At 41.2% G+C, this 16,403-nt stretch overlaps 2 non-coding genes across 2 annotated transcripts; both read right to left on the bottom strand.

The window, feature by feature from the left end:
• Window positions 1-2,669: 2,669 nt before the first annotated feature.
• TRNAW-CCA (transfer RNA tryptophan (anticodon CCA)) lies at window positions 2,670-2,741 on the bottom strand. The gene has a single exon. It is a non-coding gene; the product is annotated as a tRNA-Trp (tRNA).
• A 627-nt stretch (window positions 2,742-3,368) lies between these two features.
• TRNAD-GUC (transfer RNA aspartic acid (anticodon GUC)) lies at window positions 3,369-3,440 on the bottom strand. The gene has a single exon. It is a non-coding gene; the product is annotated as a tRNA-Asp (tRNA).
• Between the last annotated feature and the right edge of the window lie 12,963 nt (window positions 3,441-16,403).

Raw genomic sequence — 16,403 nt, 5'->3', positions numbered from 1 at the left:
GTGTGTGGGCATCAGCATCTGTGGCACTTGGGCTCAGTAGGTGTGGTTTCCTGGCTCTAGGGCAAAAAGGCTCAATAGTTGTGGCCCCAGGCTTAGTTGCTCCTTGGCAGGTAGGATATTCCTGGATGAGGGATCAAACCTACATCTCCTGCATTGATGGGCAGGTTCTTTACCACTGAGCCACCAAGGAAGCCCTGTGTATTTTATCTTATGTGACTCTCTTAACAACTCTGTGAGGTAAGTGGGGCCTCCAGTCCAGCTTTGCTCTTTAGGCCCATGATTCTTTTATTTTAGCTTGCATCAGAATCACCTGGAAGGCCTGGTTAAAACTCAGGTTGGTAGGCCCACCCACAGAGTTTTCTGAGTCTGTGAGTCTGGAGTGGGGCCTGAAATTTTACGTTTTTAACTTGTTTCCAGGATGCTGGTCCAGCAACAGCAGTTCTAGGCTATTTTTCACGTTCTTTGTAAAGCCACAGCTGACCTTGTCACATTTTTAAATAATGGCTCTTCATTGCTTGCAGAATAAAATCTAAATTAGTTAGAATGGCACAAAAGGTCCTGGGTGAGCTGACTCCTGTTTACCTTTACAGCTTTACTTCTCTCTTCCTCTCCAGCAATAATGAATAACTATTAATAGCAGTTCTCCAAAGAAGTTGTATTAGTTTGCTGGGACTGCCAAATAAAATGATTTACAAGGTAATACAAACTGCTCTGTCTGCCTCACAAGAGTATGATTTTGTACAAATGAGATATGTCCCAGCTAAGATTAAGTGTCTTGAAATGGCAACCCACTCCAGTATTCTTGCCTGGAGAATCCCATGGACGGGGTCGCAAAGAGTTGGACACGATTGAGCGACTTCACTATGCTGCATATGCAAAGTTGCCAGGGGCGAAAATGACCATTACTTCCATTATGGGCTGAATTGTGTTCCCTGATTTCATTCATATATTGAAGCCCTAATCCCTTGGTACTTCAAAATGTGGCTGTATTTCCAAGGTAAGGCCTTTTAAGAGGTGATTCAGTTAAATGAAGCCACGAATGGGCCCTAATTTGATCTGATTGGTGTCCTGAAAGAGGAAACTTGGACACATACAGAGATACTAGGGATGTATGCGTACGCAGGAAAGACCATGTGAAGACATAGCAAGAAAGTGGTCATCTGTGAGTGAAGGACAGGCTTCAGAAGAAACTAGCTGTACTGTCACTTTGATCTTGGACTTCCAGCCTTCAGAACTGTCAGAAAATAAATTTCTGTCGTTGAAAAGCTACCCAGTCTGCGGTATTTTGCTGTGGCAGCCCTAGGAAGCTAATACATATAAACCTCAGCTTTTATAGTTGGAAGATGTCAGATCCCAGGGTATTAAGTGATAGTGCTTGACTCATAGAAGGCATTCACATATATCCACTGGATGGAATGCCTTAAAGTCACATAGAAGCTTTCATTATTTTTCAAGATCTTCCTTTATGAAGACTTTCTGAACTACCTAATGTCCATATTTTAGCACCCTCACACCACTCTGTTTTTGCCACTCACGCTAATATATTATGGTGTTTGGTTACTTAAGGTATCTTTTTTTCTGCTGCTCAAAAAATCACTTTTACTGGGTGTAATCTTTTCCTCAATGTTCATTGCAGTATCAGTGGTCCATAAATTTCTGTTGAAATGTATGATCTAATCTCAATCCAACCAAAAAAGAAAGCAAAGACTACACAAAAACATGATGTCCAATGCTAGAATAGGCTGAAATGTAAGAAATTCGTATTTGCCATATTCAAAATACTGAGCAAGAAAACTCAAGGGCTTGCGTGGAATATACCCAATAAAAAACCCCCCAAACGAATAATTTCTCATAGTCTTGCCATTTACTTTTTGTACAACAGATATTTGACACATGCCTCTAAGGCACTATTCAGTACCAAGAGTCCTGCAACTTACAAAGGTGAATGAGTAAGCTTTGCTTCCTGCTATGAGACTAATAGTTGAAAGTGGTACCTAATTTATTACTACTTGCATTAGTTGATGAAAAGATAAAAGATGCATTGGTATCACTTAGGGCCAACGGCTTCTAGGCAGTTTTTTCAATAGTTTGTTTCAACCTTTAATATAAGATAGTGAAGACTGGGATCTGAAGTCATTCACCAGGTTCAGGGTCTTGGGTTAGTCATTATGTAGTGTGCCACAGTTTCACCTGCAAGACTGTACAGCGTGCACATGTTGATGTAAACTATTACACAGAGTTAGAAATTGTACCTTGTTGGACTTGCTTTCCAAAGGGAAACAGGTCTAAAATTGTTTTTGGAAAAACAGCTCGTACGGTTTATGTATTATTGTACGTTCCCTGTTACGGACCACCATCAGCTAATATGCTCACTAATGCACAACAGTAACAACCACATCACTATGCATTATGAATGTTCAATGACAGAGAATTCACAAGGCTCAAGAGTGAAAAAAAAAAGACCAAAACCACCACCTTTAAGGTGATCCTTGTCTTTTGGCAGACTAAGGTAATCTTTGTCTTCTTGCAGACTAAGGATTACTGGGATAACATTTGGACAAGGAAGATGTAATCCTGCAATGAAAGGTATTTCCAGAAAATGGCGGGAACACATCTAGCCTGAATACATCTAGTTCATAGAAACCAGAAGGCCTAAAAGTAAAAGGCCATGACCCCGACGTGATTCGAACACGCAGCCTTCTGATCTGGAGTCAGACGCGCTACCGTTGCGCCACGAGGTCCTGCTGGGCTGTAGTTCGCGCAGTTTCTTAGGACTCCGGTAAAATGGCGTCTCTTCCGGGAGCGCCTCGCCTTTCCTTCCATTCTTTCCTTGCTTCTCCATCGGAGACTGATTCCTTTAGCTGCAAGATTTTCCTCATAGCTAGCCCTCTACCTAGGCTAGGATGGGATTAACAGACGCGGGAGAATGGAGTTTCTCATTTAGTCGAGTCTCCGGGGTCAAAGGAAACTGGTCCTTCCCCTTTTTCTGTAAGCGGTTTCCGTTCCAACCCGCCTGGTTAAGGGCGGAGCCTCGGCCCTCTCTCCCTACAGTCTCCTGTTTCCGTAGGCCGAGTTCGTGACCTCCATTTGGAATTTGGCGGGGCGCTACTGCGCAGGCGTTTGCCACCCAGCGATAGCTTGTTGCTGGAAGCGAGCAGCGGGCGTTCTCCGAACATTTACTTAATCCTTCTGAAAACAGTATAAAGCGTTTACCTTCAGTGTTGGCTTTTACTTCACGGTGAGCTTAAAAGTTATCATTTTGAAAAGACGCACTTACAGAAAATAACAGCATGTTGTATTTGTTAGCTGTATCGGCCAGTTGAAATATGGGAAATATTTGTGATGGTTAGTAAAAAAGAAGTACCAACCTCCCCGTCGGGGAATTGAACCCCGGTCTCCCGCGTGACAGGCGGGGATACTAACCACTATACTAACGAGGAGCTGCTTCTTAAGTACCTCACAAGAGTTCCTTTAAAGTAATATTTCTCTCTCTTCTGCCACCACCTGCAAATGTGAAAACCCCCAACAGTCGCTCTATTGCTGCTCACATCTGTTCTAGGCGCCTTGGACTCTTTTCTCAGAAGAGTAAATGATTGAGAATAAATGAAACAAAATGAGCCTCAAGTTTTAATGATGGTGAATTGCTGAACATAGTTTGCTGGAATTTTTCATGCTTTCCAGATGATTTAGGTTTCTGGTGGGAGGTTTTTGTTTTGATAATTTAGTTTTTTAGTCACCAAGAATACGTGAGTTGAAGCAGCGTTTGTTTTTTTTTTTAATTTTAACTTTATTGGCGTATAGTTGATTTATAATGTTTTAGGAAGCAGAGCTTTACTTCCACAAATTTATATTTTCTTTTTTTAGTCGAAGTTCAAGAATATCATATGGTTGCCAGATGTCCTGGGCAGTCAGAGTTGTTCTATGGTCCAGTGTCTCTTCAAACAGTTTGTAAGCTTTTGAGACACAAAAGGACTCACGTAGGCCAAAGGAAATTGCATTCGCTGATTTTTCTTGTATTTAGGTCTTTTTCCTGAGGCATCTACAATTTAATCGGAAATGACAAATACTTACATGGTTAAATAATAATACATTTAAATAATTCAAAACCAAGGATGTGCCATTGATTAAACATAGGGTTGGGAAAGAACACTAACATTAATTTGTATTATCCTGAGCCTTTTCTTAAACAGGACCAACCCCGTTCTTAGGAGAATCAAGAGGGCTTCACCTACAAACTTCCGATGGTAACTCTAAATAAGCGAATATATAGTTACAAACTGACATGATTTAAAGTTTTTATTTTAGAACTTTAATTTACGTCTCTTAAGACACATTCCTTGTACTGTGAATTAGTATATTTTTACAGAGCACAAGTTGCATGGTGTTTTCCATCTGATGAAAGTGATTTTGGATTTAAACACATTAAAAAAAAATGACAATTTCTGAAACCTGTTTTGGCACCTTTTTCTTTCTTTCACTCTTAAATACACCCAGAGCTTCAATAAAACTCAGTGTCCCCTGGCCTTCTCCTATTTCTGACCCTCCAATAACTCTTGCGAAGTCCAAAGGGCACTTGGATAACTATGATGATGTCCTTTTCCGGTTAAGATTGAAGGGACTTGCCTCAGATCTCTCACTTGGAGGGCTGCAGGGCAATGGGAAACCAGGTCTCCAGAACTGTTTGCGTGGGGTTCCACCCTGTGGAAGAAGAGCCTTAATCTTTGTACCTTCAGAAAAGACACCATCCTTTCCATCTCAGCTAACGTTATGCCAGGAGCCACCCATGTGTTGTACTGCGCCTCTCTTGTCCTCCCTAGGGACAGGAAGAAGCAGCCTGAGTCAGCAGAGGTCCTGGAGCAGGGAACTCAACACCTGCTGTCCATCTTCCTAAAATGGAAAGGAAGAGCGAGGGTAACTAACCTGAACAGGGTAAGGGAGCTCAGAAGTTTCTCAGTGTCAGCACTGGAAGAAAGTAAAGGTCAAAATTGGACCGGCAGTACAGACGGCACAGAACTCTCTGGAGGTTAACAGTGTGATGGCAATTGATGTTACTGAAAGTTTTGAATATTGCTTTCCTAAACTGTTTGGATAGCTTGCAAAACTATTCACATTTATTTTATCTTCCCAACAAGCCCCATGAGGTCACACGGCGAGTGTTTTATTCCAATAAGAGAATCTTGTGTAGTTATACAGGTAGGAAGTGGTGAGAGGCCAGGAATCACTCAAACCTTGACTGCAAATCTTGTGCAGTTTTTACCCTGCTGCACAGTTCCACATATATGAATATTAACAAAGAAATATGAGTCATGGAGAGAAAAGCTTCTATCACTTTGTATGTCACACTTATTCCTATGCTAATATTTACTAATCTCTCTTGCTTAGCAGACACTGCAGTTATTCATTCAGTATTGAGCCTCCAGTATCCCTGACATTGCTTTAGATGCACAAGGTTTTAATTAATAAAAACAGGTTTGTTCTTGTAGAGCTTATATTCTAACAGAAGGAGGACAGACCAGAAATGATGATGATCATAAATAAATGTTCAGTTCAGTTCAGTCGCTCAGTCGTGACCGACTCTTTGCAACCCCATTAGATGGTGACAAGAGTGCAAATATAAAAAAATGGCACTGTAAATGGGTTTGGAGAGTGGCCAGTTAAATAGAATGGTCAAAGCAAGCCTCATTTTAAGAAGGTAACATTTGAACAGACCTGAGGGAAGTAAGAGGTGTAGTTACATAACTATCTGGGAAGCCTTTGGGACCTTAAAGTTCATTGTAGACTTTGGCTTTTATTCTGAGGAGAAATAAGGAGCTATTATGGGGCTTTGAACAGAGAAATGACATGGTCTGGTTTATGTTTTTTTTTTTTAACTTATTTAATTAAAAAAATTAATATTTACTTGGTTGCACCAGGTCTTAGTTGTGGCATATGGGATATTTACTTGCAGCATGCAGGATCGAGTTCCCTGATCAGGGACTGAACCTGGCTCCCTGCACTGGGAGCACAGAATCTTAGCCACTGGACCACCAGGGAAATTTCTAGTTTATGTTTTAAAGGGTTCTTAGCTCAATCGTGGACAAGAGAAGCAGCAAGGAGCCCAAAGAGGTCTATTGCAGTAATGGTAGTGGTTCAGGCTGGGGTGGGAGTGGTCGGGAATGTGAAAAGAGCTGATATAATCTGAAGGTAGAGCCAATACAATCTTCTGGTAAAGTTACTGTGAGGTGTGAGAGTGAAAGAGAAATCAAAGACACTTCTAAAATTTTTGGCCTGATGAAAGAATAGAGTTACCGTCAACTGAAGTCAAGAAGAATAACACTCAACTTCAGAGCACACTATCCATATGGAGAGTCCAATGTCAGGAGCACAGCTGGTAATAAGGCAGGCCATCATCCCCTTTCAGGAATTGAAATAGCTCAACTGGAATTTCATCACCTCCACTAGTTTTGTTCATAGTGATGCTCTCTAAGGCCCACTTGACTTCACATTCCAGGATGTCTGGCTCTAGGTGAGTGATCACACCATCGTGATTATCTTGGTCATGAAGATTTTTCTGTACAGTTCTTCTGTATATTCTTGCCACCTTGGACACTCTGTGGCCATCGTTCCTTGAATTCTGCAACATGGCAACTCTGCCAGTAGAGCAGTATTTTGGGGGATAAGAAGCATTTTAGTTTGGGATGTGTTAAGACTGAGACATACAGAAGGCAGTTGAATGTAATAGTTGAATATTCGTTGTACCGGTCATTGTACCAGCACAGTGTGGAGGGCAGGAGATATGGTGATGAACAAAGACAGACCCTGACCTCACTGAGCTTCCATTTTAATAGTTGAGACAGAGAATAACTACAACGACAACAACAACAAAAATGTAAAATTACAAATGTAACAGTTTTTAAGAAGAAGATGCAGAAAGAGCTTTCTTGGTAGGTGGAACTGGATGTGCAGAGATTATAGGAACTGAGGAAATGTGGTGAGCATAGGGGCTGAAAGAAGGCTGACGTGACCAGGGAGCATGAGGAAGGTCACAGGAGAGACAAGGCTGAAAGGCCAGTGGGAGTGAGACAAAGTCTCTTAGGCTGTGATAAGAACTTTGCCCTCTGATTCATTCAGTTCAGTTCAGTTCGGTTGCTCAGTCATGTCCAACTCTTTGCAACCCCATGGACTCCAGGCCTCCCTGTCCATCACTAACTGCCGGAGTTTACTCAAACTCATGTCCATTACGTCGGTGATGCCATCCAACCATCTCACCCTCTGTCCTCCCCTTCTCCTCCTGCCTTCAATCTTTCCCAGCATCAGGGTCTTTTCAAATGAGTCAGTTCTTCCCATCAGGTGGCCAAAGTATTGGAGTTTCAGCTTCAGCATCAGTCCTTCCAATGAATATTCAGGAATGATTTCCCTTAGGATGGACTGGTTGGATCTCCTTGCAGTCCAAGGAACTCTCAAGAGTCTTCTGAAACACCACAGTTCAAAAGCATCAAACCTTCGGTGCTCAGCTTTCTTTATAGTCCAACTCTTACATCCATACATGACTACTGGAAAAACCATAGCTTTGACTAGATGGACCTTTGTTGGCAAAGTGATGTCTCTGATTTTTAATATGCTGTCTAGGTTGGTCATAACTTTCCTTCCAAAGAGAAAGCGTCTTTTAATTTCATGGCTGCAGTCACCATCTGCAGTGATTTTGGAGCCCAAAAAAATAAAGTCTGACACTGTTTCCACTGTTTCCCCGTCTACTTGCCATGAAGTGATGGGACCGGATGCCATGATCTTAGTTTTCTGAATGTTGAGTTTTAAGTCAACTTTTCACTCTCCTCTTTCACTTTCATCAAGAGGCTCTTTAGTTCTTCTTCACTTTCTGCCATCAGGGTGGTGTCATCTGCATATCTGAGGTTATTGATATTTCTCCCAGCAATCTTGATTCCAGCTTGTGCTTCATCCAGCCTAGCATTTCACATGATGTACTCTGCATATAAGTTAAATAAGCAGCATGACAATATACAACCTTGATGTACTCCTTTTCCTATTTGGAACCAGTCTGTTGTTCCATATCTAGTTCTAACTGTTGCTTCTTGACCTGCATACAGATTTTTCAGGAGGCAGGTCAGGTGGTCTGGTATTCCATCTCTTGAAGAGTTTTCCACAGTTTATTGTGATCCACAGAATCAAAGGCCTTGGGTAGTCAATAAAGCAAATGTAGATGTTTTTCTGATTCATTACTATTTATTTATTAATTTTAGAATTTATTGAGGTATAATTTACAAACAGAACAATTCATTTTTTAGGCATACCATTCTATGAATTTTCACTACAATCAAGTTATGGGCAATTTCCATCACTTTCATCAGAAAGTCACCTTATGGCCCTTTACAGTCAGTCCTCTGCCTCCAGTCCCAGGCACCACTGATCAGATTTTCATTTCTATAGAATGTCATATTAATGGAACTGTGCAGTTTGTAGCCTTTTGAATATAGCTTCTTTCACTTAGCATTGTGCTTTGGAGAGTCATCTATGTTGTGTGTATCAGTAGTTTTTTTAAAATTGATGATTAGTGTTCTATTGTATGGATGTTTGTTTATACACTCACTAGTTAGTGGACGTTTGCATTTTTTCTAGTTTTTAACTAGTATTAAAATAGCTATTACAGACATTAGTGTACAGGTTTTTGTGTGGACATGCATATTCATTTCTCTTGGGTCAATACCTAGATGGGACTGCTGAGTCTTAGGGTTTTACCTTCACAAGAAACTACCAAACTGTTTTCCTAAATGGGTGTAACATTTTGCATTTCTATCAGCAATATATGAGAGTTCTTATTGTCTCATATCTTTGCCAGCACTTGCTATTATATTTTTTATTTGAGCCTTTCTAATAGACGTGTTTCTGGAGAAGGAAATGGCAACCCACTCCAGTATTCTTGCCTGGAGAATCCCACGGACAGAGGAACCTGCCAGGCTACAGCCCATGGGGGTCACAAAGAGTCGGACACAACTGAGTGACTAACACCAACAACAATAGATGTGTAGTGGGATCTCACTGTAGTTAATTTTTTTGTAATGCTGATGTTAATTTTTTTTTAAATTGAAGTATAGTTGATTTGCAATGTTGTATTAGTTTCTGGTATCCAGCAAAGGAATTCAGTTCTATATACACATATATCTATTCTCTTTTTCACATTCTTTTCCATTATGTTAATACAGGATATTGAATATTGTTCTTTGTGCTATACAATAAGACCTTGTTGTTTATCCATTCTATATATAATAGTTTGCATTTGCTAGACTCAAGTTCCTAATGCAACCCTCCCTGACCCTCTGTTCACTATAGTTTTAATGTGCCTTTCCCTCATAATTAATGGTGCTGAGCATATTTTCATGGATTTATTTGTGTATCCAAGTCTTTGGCCATTTGAGAATTGGGTTGTTTTATTACAGAATTGTTGAAAGTTTTTTGTACATTTTGACTACTAGTCTTTTTATCAGATATATCATATCTGAAATATGTCTTGGGAAATAGCAACATATATGTGTGATATATATGGGTGTCAGTGTCTTGTATTTTTATTCTCTTTAATAACTTTTTTGTTTCATAGCATGCATGACCTGGTTTCTCATGTCTCTTCCCTTTTTTCTCTATTATGCTCACTTTCTCAACCCAACTTTTGGGCGTAATGTAAATAAGAACTTGGGCTAACTCACTGCTCAACCTTCCTTCTTCCCTACCCTCCTTCCCACAATTAAAGAAGAGTCTAAATTGCTTCTGAGTAGCTTCTGGATTCTATAATCGTTCATTCACAGAAACATTATTTTTATACATTAAATCACCGAGATTCCCATGCAAATATGAGAATTAACCCTCCCTAAACATTAAAATTCAAAGTTAAATGTTTATGGTTTGGGTCTGGAAGACAGACCTAGATGGGTACATGTTTAGATTATTAAGGGGAAAAAAAAGCATACTTCACTTTTTCCTGGCCTGATTTATTTAACCAATAATCCAAAGTTAAAACTGAGAGACAAAAGTGTGGCCCCTGTAGTTCAATCAGCCTTTTCCTTCTCATTAAAAACACACCCATGGGGATGGTGACCCTTAGATCCCTGGTTGGGGAACTAAGATCCCATAGGTCTCAACATGAGTTTGCATGCTGCAACTAAGATGCAGGGAAATAAGTAAAAATATATATTAAAAGGCACAACCAACCCTTATTGCTTTATTCTTTGTGCCAGGCATGGAGCTAGGCATTGGGGACAACCATATGCATAAGACTCATATCCTACCTTGAGGAACTAAGATCATGTGGGAGGTAGACCCTTTGACTGATACAGTTATAATACAGTTTGTTAAGTGCTCTGGTGGAGGCATAGGCAAGGCTCATTGAGAACCTGGTAAGTGTTCAGTTCAGTCACTCAGTCACTCAGTCACTCAGTCGTGTCCAACTCTGCGACCCCATGGACTGCAGCACGCCAAGCCTCCCTGTCCATCACCAACTCTCGGAGTTTACTCAAACTCATGTCCATTGAGTCGGTGATGCCATCCAACCATCTCATCCTCTGTCCTCCCCTTCTTCTCTTCACCTTCAATCTTTCCCAGCATCAGGGTCTTTTCAAATGAGTGAGCTCTTTGCATCAGGTGGGCAGAGTACTGGAGTTTCAGCTTCAGCATCAGTCCTTCCAATGAACATTCAGGACTGATTTCCTTTAGGATGGACTGGTTGGGTCTCCTTGCAGTCCAAGGGACTCTCAAGAGTTTCTCCAACACCACAGTTCAAAAGCATCAATTCTTCGGCACTCAGCTTTCTTTATAGTCCAACGGTCACATTCATACATGACCACTGGAAAAATGATAGCCTTGACTAGACGACCTTTGTTGGCAAAGTAATGTCTCTGCTTTTAATATGCTGTCTAGGTTGGTCATAACTTTCCTTCCAAGGAGTAAGCATCTTTTTATTTCATGGCTGCAGTCACCATCTGCAGTGATTTAGGAGCCCCCAAAAATAAAGTTTGCCACTGTTTCTCCATCTATTTGCCATGAAGTGATGGGACCGGATGCCATGATCTTAGTTTTCTGAATACTGAGTTTTAAGCCAACTTTTTCATTCTCCTCTTTCACTTTCATCAAGAGGCTCTTTACTTCTTCTTCACTTTCTGCCATAAGGGTGGTGTCATCTGCATATCTGAGGTTATTGATATTTCTCCCAGCAATCTTGATTCCAGCTTGTGCTTCAGCCAGCCCAGCATTTCTCATGATGTACTTTGCATATAAGTTAAATAAGCAGGGTGACAATATACAGCCTTGATGTACTCCTTTTCCTATTTGGAACCAGTCTGTTGTTCCATGTCTAGTTCTAACTGTTGCTTCCTAACCTGCATACAGATTTCTCAAGAGGCAGGTCAGGTGGTCTGGTATTCCCATCTCTTTGAGAATTTTCCACAGTTTATTGTGATACACACAGTCAAAGGCTTTGGCATAGTCAAAAAAGCAGAAATAGATGTTTTTCTGGAACTCTCTTGCTTTTTTCGATGATCCAGCGGATGTTGGCAATTTGATCTCTGGTTCCTCTGCCTTTTCTAAAACCAGCTTGAACATCTGGAAGTTCTCGGTTCACGTACTATTGAAGCCTGGCTTGGAGGATTTTGAGCATTACTTTGCTAGCGTGTGAGATGAATGCAATTGTGCAGTAGTTTGAGCATTCTTTGGCATTGCCTTTCTTTGGGATTGGAATGAAAACTGACCTTTTCCAGTCCTGTGGCCACTGCTGAGTTTTCTAAATTTGCTGGCATAATCAGTGCAGCACTTTCACAGCATCATCTTTTAGGATTTGAAATAGCTCAATTGGAATTCCATCACCTCCACTAGCTTTGTTTGTAACGATGCTTCTTAAGGCTTGATAAGTGTAGGCTCTGCTTTAAGTGCTTTACATCTGTTAACCATTTAATCCTATTATAATTCTTTGAGTTTGGTACAATAACTCTTCCCTTTTACAGATAAGGAAACAGATATAGGAAGGCTATGGTTACACAGGTAGAAAGTGATGGAAGTATGTGCAAAATAGTACGGAATCACAGCAGAGGAAGGAGTACCTCTGCCTCAGGTACCTGGAAAAAACCTAGCTGGGTGTGCAAAGGATGGTGAACTTTGAAAGAAAAGGAGAAATATTTTCCAGCACTTCTTCAAGGCAGAAACACTAAGTGCTAAAGCACAGAACTTGTGAAGGAGTTTGGGGATTTATACGTATATACATATACATGCATGCTCAGTCGTGTCCGACTCTTTTGCAACCTCATGGACTGTAGCCCTCCAGGCTCCACTGTCCTTGGAATTTTTCAGGCAAGAACACTGGAGTGGGTTGCCATTTCCTACTCCAGGGGATCTTCTTAAACAAGGGATTGAACCTGTGTGTCTTGTATCTCCTGCATTCGCAGGCAGATTCTTTACCACTTGTGGCACCTGAGAAGGGCTGCTGCTTTTGGGTTGCAGGAGGCAGGGACCATCTTCATCTGTCATTTTTGTGCACAGTTGGGGATGGTAAGAAGTCACAGACTCTGAGGGACTGGCAGGAACCTTAGATCTTTTCTTCCCTTTCACTTCTACAGACGTGGAGACAGAGGTCCAGAGAGCTCCAGGACTGAGAATACCACTCTTGCCCCCTGCTCCCACCCCCCTTTTTTCCCCTTGCTGTACTACTGCTAGGGAATCTGAGGACTGAGTGATTAGGTGTAAAAAGGAGCGGGGGGTGGTTGTTCCAGGGCATTGGATCTTCATCACCTCCCTGGTGGTTATCTGCCCAGACGGGTCTCTGCTTCCTTTCCCATCTCTGAGGAAGACACCTGCTAGCCCTGGCCCCAAGACTCAAGGTCACTGAGCTTGCTGTTTCCGACTTTTCCCCGGGTCGACTGGGCACCTGCTGACCTGCTGGTTAGTAGCTGTGCAGATTGATCTGTCTGATCTTAAGGCATGTAATGGCTCCACCGGCAGGACCATGGGTCTTGGTGACCCACTTTCTCCCCTGGCCCTTTGGACTCATCCTCAGACAACTGGTAAGGACAAGTTCATTATTTGGGGTGGAATGAAATAGTTTCTGTTTCTTTGCTTTAGTCTTTACCTGTTTCCTCTTCTAAATGCAAGGCAACAGAAAAATTCTTGCCTCATATGCACGACTTGGGTTTGACATTCAAGGTGCTATCTTGGAGAAAAAGCTGTAGCCCTTCTTACATTCCTTATTCTTCTGTGATTCACTCATGAGATTAGTAAGGTTATGTTATCAGAATTTATTGATAGAAATGAAGTTGATGATATAATAAAAGAGAAGAAAGCCAGCACAAAATTACATGGAGCACTATTTTTCTATGCATTTCAAATATTGAAAAAAGTTTGGAAAAGAATATGTGAAAATGTTCAAAGTAATTGTATCCAAGTTAGAGTATGTTGTTGATCTCTTTTTCTCTTTTCTGTATTTCCTGAATTTTCTACTATGTGCGTGTATTATTCATGAACGCAGAAAAACAAGAAATATTTTGGGCGGGGAGTGGGCCGGTAGTCACTAAGATGAGGCAAAGGAGAAGGCTCAAACACACACCTGGTGATAGTCTTTCTTAGAACTAGGGTGAGTAATCCCTTCTCTGATTGTCCTTGTCAGTCCAAGATTTCATTATTTTGCAGCGTTAGTTGTTTATATGTAGTTCCTTGAGGGAGGTGGGTGGATGAGGAAGCAGATTTCCACGCCAGTAAAACAGGGCATGAGGCTTTTTTTCTTCGTCCCTTTGTCTCCTGGCCGCTGCGTTCCTAGCCTTTTGTTGTTTTCTGCACGGTCTTTGATTCAGAATTTAAAGAAAAACAAGTGCCAGCCCTCCGCGCGCCCTCTGGTGTCCCAGTGAGGTATAGCCAGACAGTAACCTGGGAAGATCACGGCCATTTCACGCGGCGCTCTCCACAGAGACGGTGCGGCAGACGAGATGTGTGGGATCTTAGAGGAAGGACTCGCAGGCCAACAAGCTTGGCAGGCTTACTCTTTGAAACCATAGGTGTGGAAAGTGATTTTTGAAAAACAAAGTCGGCATCTGGTATTTAAAAAAAACCGATAACGTACATTCTCAAAGCATTCCGCACAGGTGTTTGGGGTCTAAAACGAAGAAAGTCCCATTTTGTTGTGTTAGATGCTCAGTCGTGTCCGACTTTTTGCGACCCCATGGACTGTAGCCCACCAGGCTTCTCTGTCCACGGGATTCTCCAGGCAAGAATGCTGGAGTGGGTAGCCATTCCCTTCTCCAGGGGATCTTCCCAACCCAGGGATCGAATACTGGTCTCCCACATTAAGAAAGTCACATTTTGTCTACAATTAAAACATAAATCAGTACTTTGAATTGAGTGCAAATAAATTCAATGAAAGGGGTCTGAATACCTGGGCTTGACTGCTGATAATGATTTCTGCCACTTTAAGCTTTGTCAGTGTAATGTGAAAGTTGATATTGAAGGTCCTTTTGTCTATAATTTAGTTCTTTGTATGGCATTTTCTTCAAATTACATGTTTTTTTCAAAGTATATTTCCACTAAAAAGCGACCAACCATAAAAAAGCCACCAAAAATCAACCAACCAACCAATATAGACAATATTTTTAAGTGTGTAAGGATCAATAAGTTTCTATGTGTGTGCTTAGTCGCTCAGTCATTTCTGACTCTCTGTGACACCATGTACTGTAGCCCACCAGGCTCCTCTGTCCATGGGAATTTTCCAGGCGAGAATATGGAGAGCAGGTTGCCAGTTCCTACTCCAGAGGATCTTCCTGACTCAGAGGTTGAACCTGAGTCCTCCCTCGTTTTGGTCCTTCCTGAATTCTTCCAGGTTAGTTTTGCTTCAAGACATATTATGGGCTGGCGTCTCCTCCCTGCTTTTGGTCCTCCTGAATTCTCCCCATTAGTTTTCAGCAGCAGCACCCTATTTCTTATTGGGACCTACCATTGTGAGACAACTCAAGCAAGAGGTTATTACCGAGCCTGGCCAAGGCAGGTGGCCTTGGTCAGCTTTTAATGTAACATTTTCATGATCATTACCTCATGGTTGCAGCTCTGGGCATTATGGCCACTTTCAGGGTTGGAGCCTGAGGAGAGGCAACTCCAGCAAACTCCCCCTTTGAAGTTTTCCCTTGAGAAAGCCTCTCCAGAAGCACTCGCCATTGTTTCCCAGTGTTTCTCATCCCTGTTGGGTTACATTCTGGAAAACTATCTGGGAAAAATGGTTAGTGATTACAGTATTGATTTTTTTTTTAAACTTTAAATTTTGTATTTGAGTGTAGCTGATTAAAAATGTGATATAAGAAAAGGTGGACCACAAAGGGACTCAGCCATACATATACGATATTGGTTTTTAGTATTCTAGTGTTCTGAGCTGTTTTTACTAACTGAAATCTGTTAGTTTATTACTGCTTTTCCTTAATTTAGCAGTATGTTTTATTTAATCTGTTTTATGTCTGGAGATTTATGCTTGGAAAATTACATACTGCATTGAAACTTCAAATCACACAAAGGTGCATATGTTTTGGAAGCCTTGTGACTACATCCTTTATTTCAAGTTCTTTCAAGGCATCTCGTTACTGACTTAATTCCAGTTTTCCTCATAATTAAAGAGGTTGAGTGTCTTTTCATTCATACTTTCTCCAGAACTAGTTTGGATCCTACTTTTCTTACAGAGTTTCCTGGTGGAGTCAGTTTAGAACAGCGGCTGAGATGATGGTGAACCCTCATTATCTCACGATTACTAATAGTGACCATATTTCCCAGTTTGCTTGGAACTTTCCTTGTTTGTTCCCATTTGTCCCAGTGCATTTTATTAATAGTGTGTAATTTGCTTTCAAAAATGTCTTGATTTGGGTGAAAAATTATACGGTTGTCTATTACTTGAAATATACATCAAAATGCCACCGCTGCCATTCTTCTCCAGAATTTCAGTCAGTAGGTGCAGGGTTATCATGAAGGCTGAAGTTTGGTCGACTTCATTCAATATTGTATCCCCAGAACAGTGCCTAACACAGAGTAAGTGCTTAATAATTATGAATGAATCAACAAATAAACTTAGTGCTTGGAGCTTGGCCCATTGCCACCTGAGCACCTGGGCTCTGTTAGCAGGGAACATGGAGGAATGATTTTGGGGTGTAAACTCATGGTGCCTGCCAAAACATGCATTTTAGATTTTGATAGATATTGTTAAATTGTTCTCTACAGGGACTGAGCCAGTTTACACTCCCACCAGCAATATGTGAGAGCATCTGTTTCTCTAACCTCCATCCTCATGGTGGTATCAAAATCTGTATCTGCCAATCTGGTAGTTTTAATTTGTATTTCCCTTATTATGGAGAAGGTTGAGTTTATTTTCATATATTTAAAAGCCACTTGGAATTTCTTTCCTGGGAAGT

This window comes from Bos indicus, chromosome 5, assembly GCF_029378745.1.
Source record: "Bos indicus isolate NIAB-ARS_2022 breed Sahiwal x Tharparkar chromosome 5, NIAB-ARS_B.indTharparkar_mat_pri_1.0, whole genome shotgun sequence".
NCBI lineage: Eukaryota > Metazoa > Chordata > Mammalia > Artiodactyla > Bovidae > Bos > Bos indicus.
The sequence above is the reverse complement of the archived record's forward strand: the minus strand, read 5'-3'. Positions and strand labels throughout refer to the sequence as shown.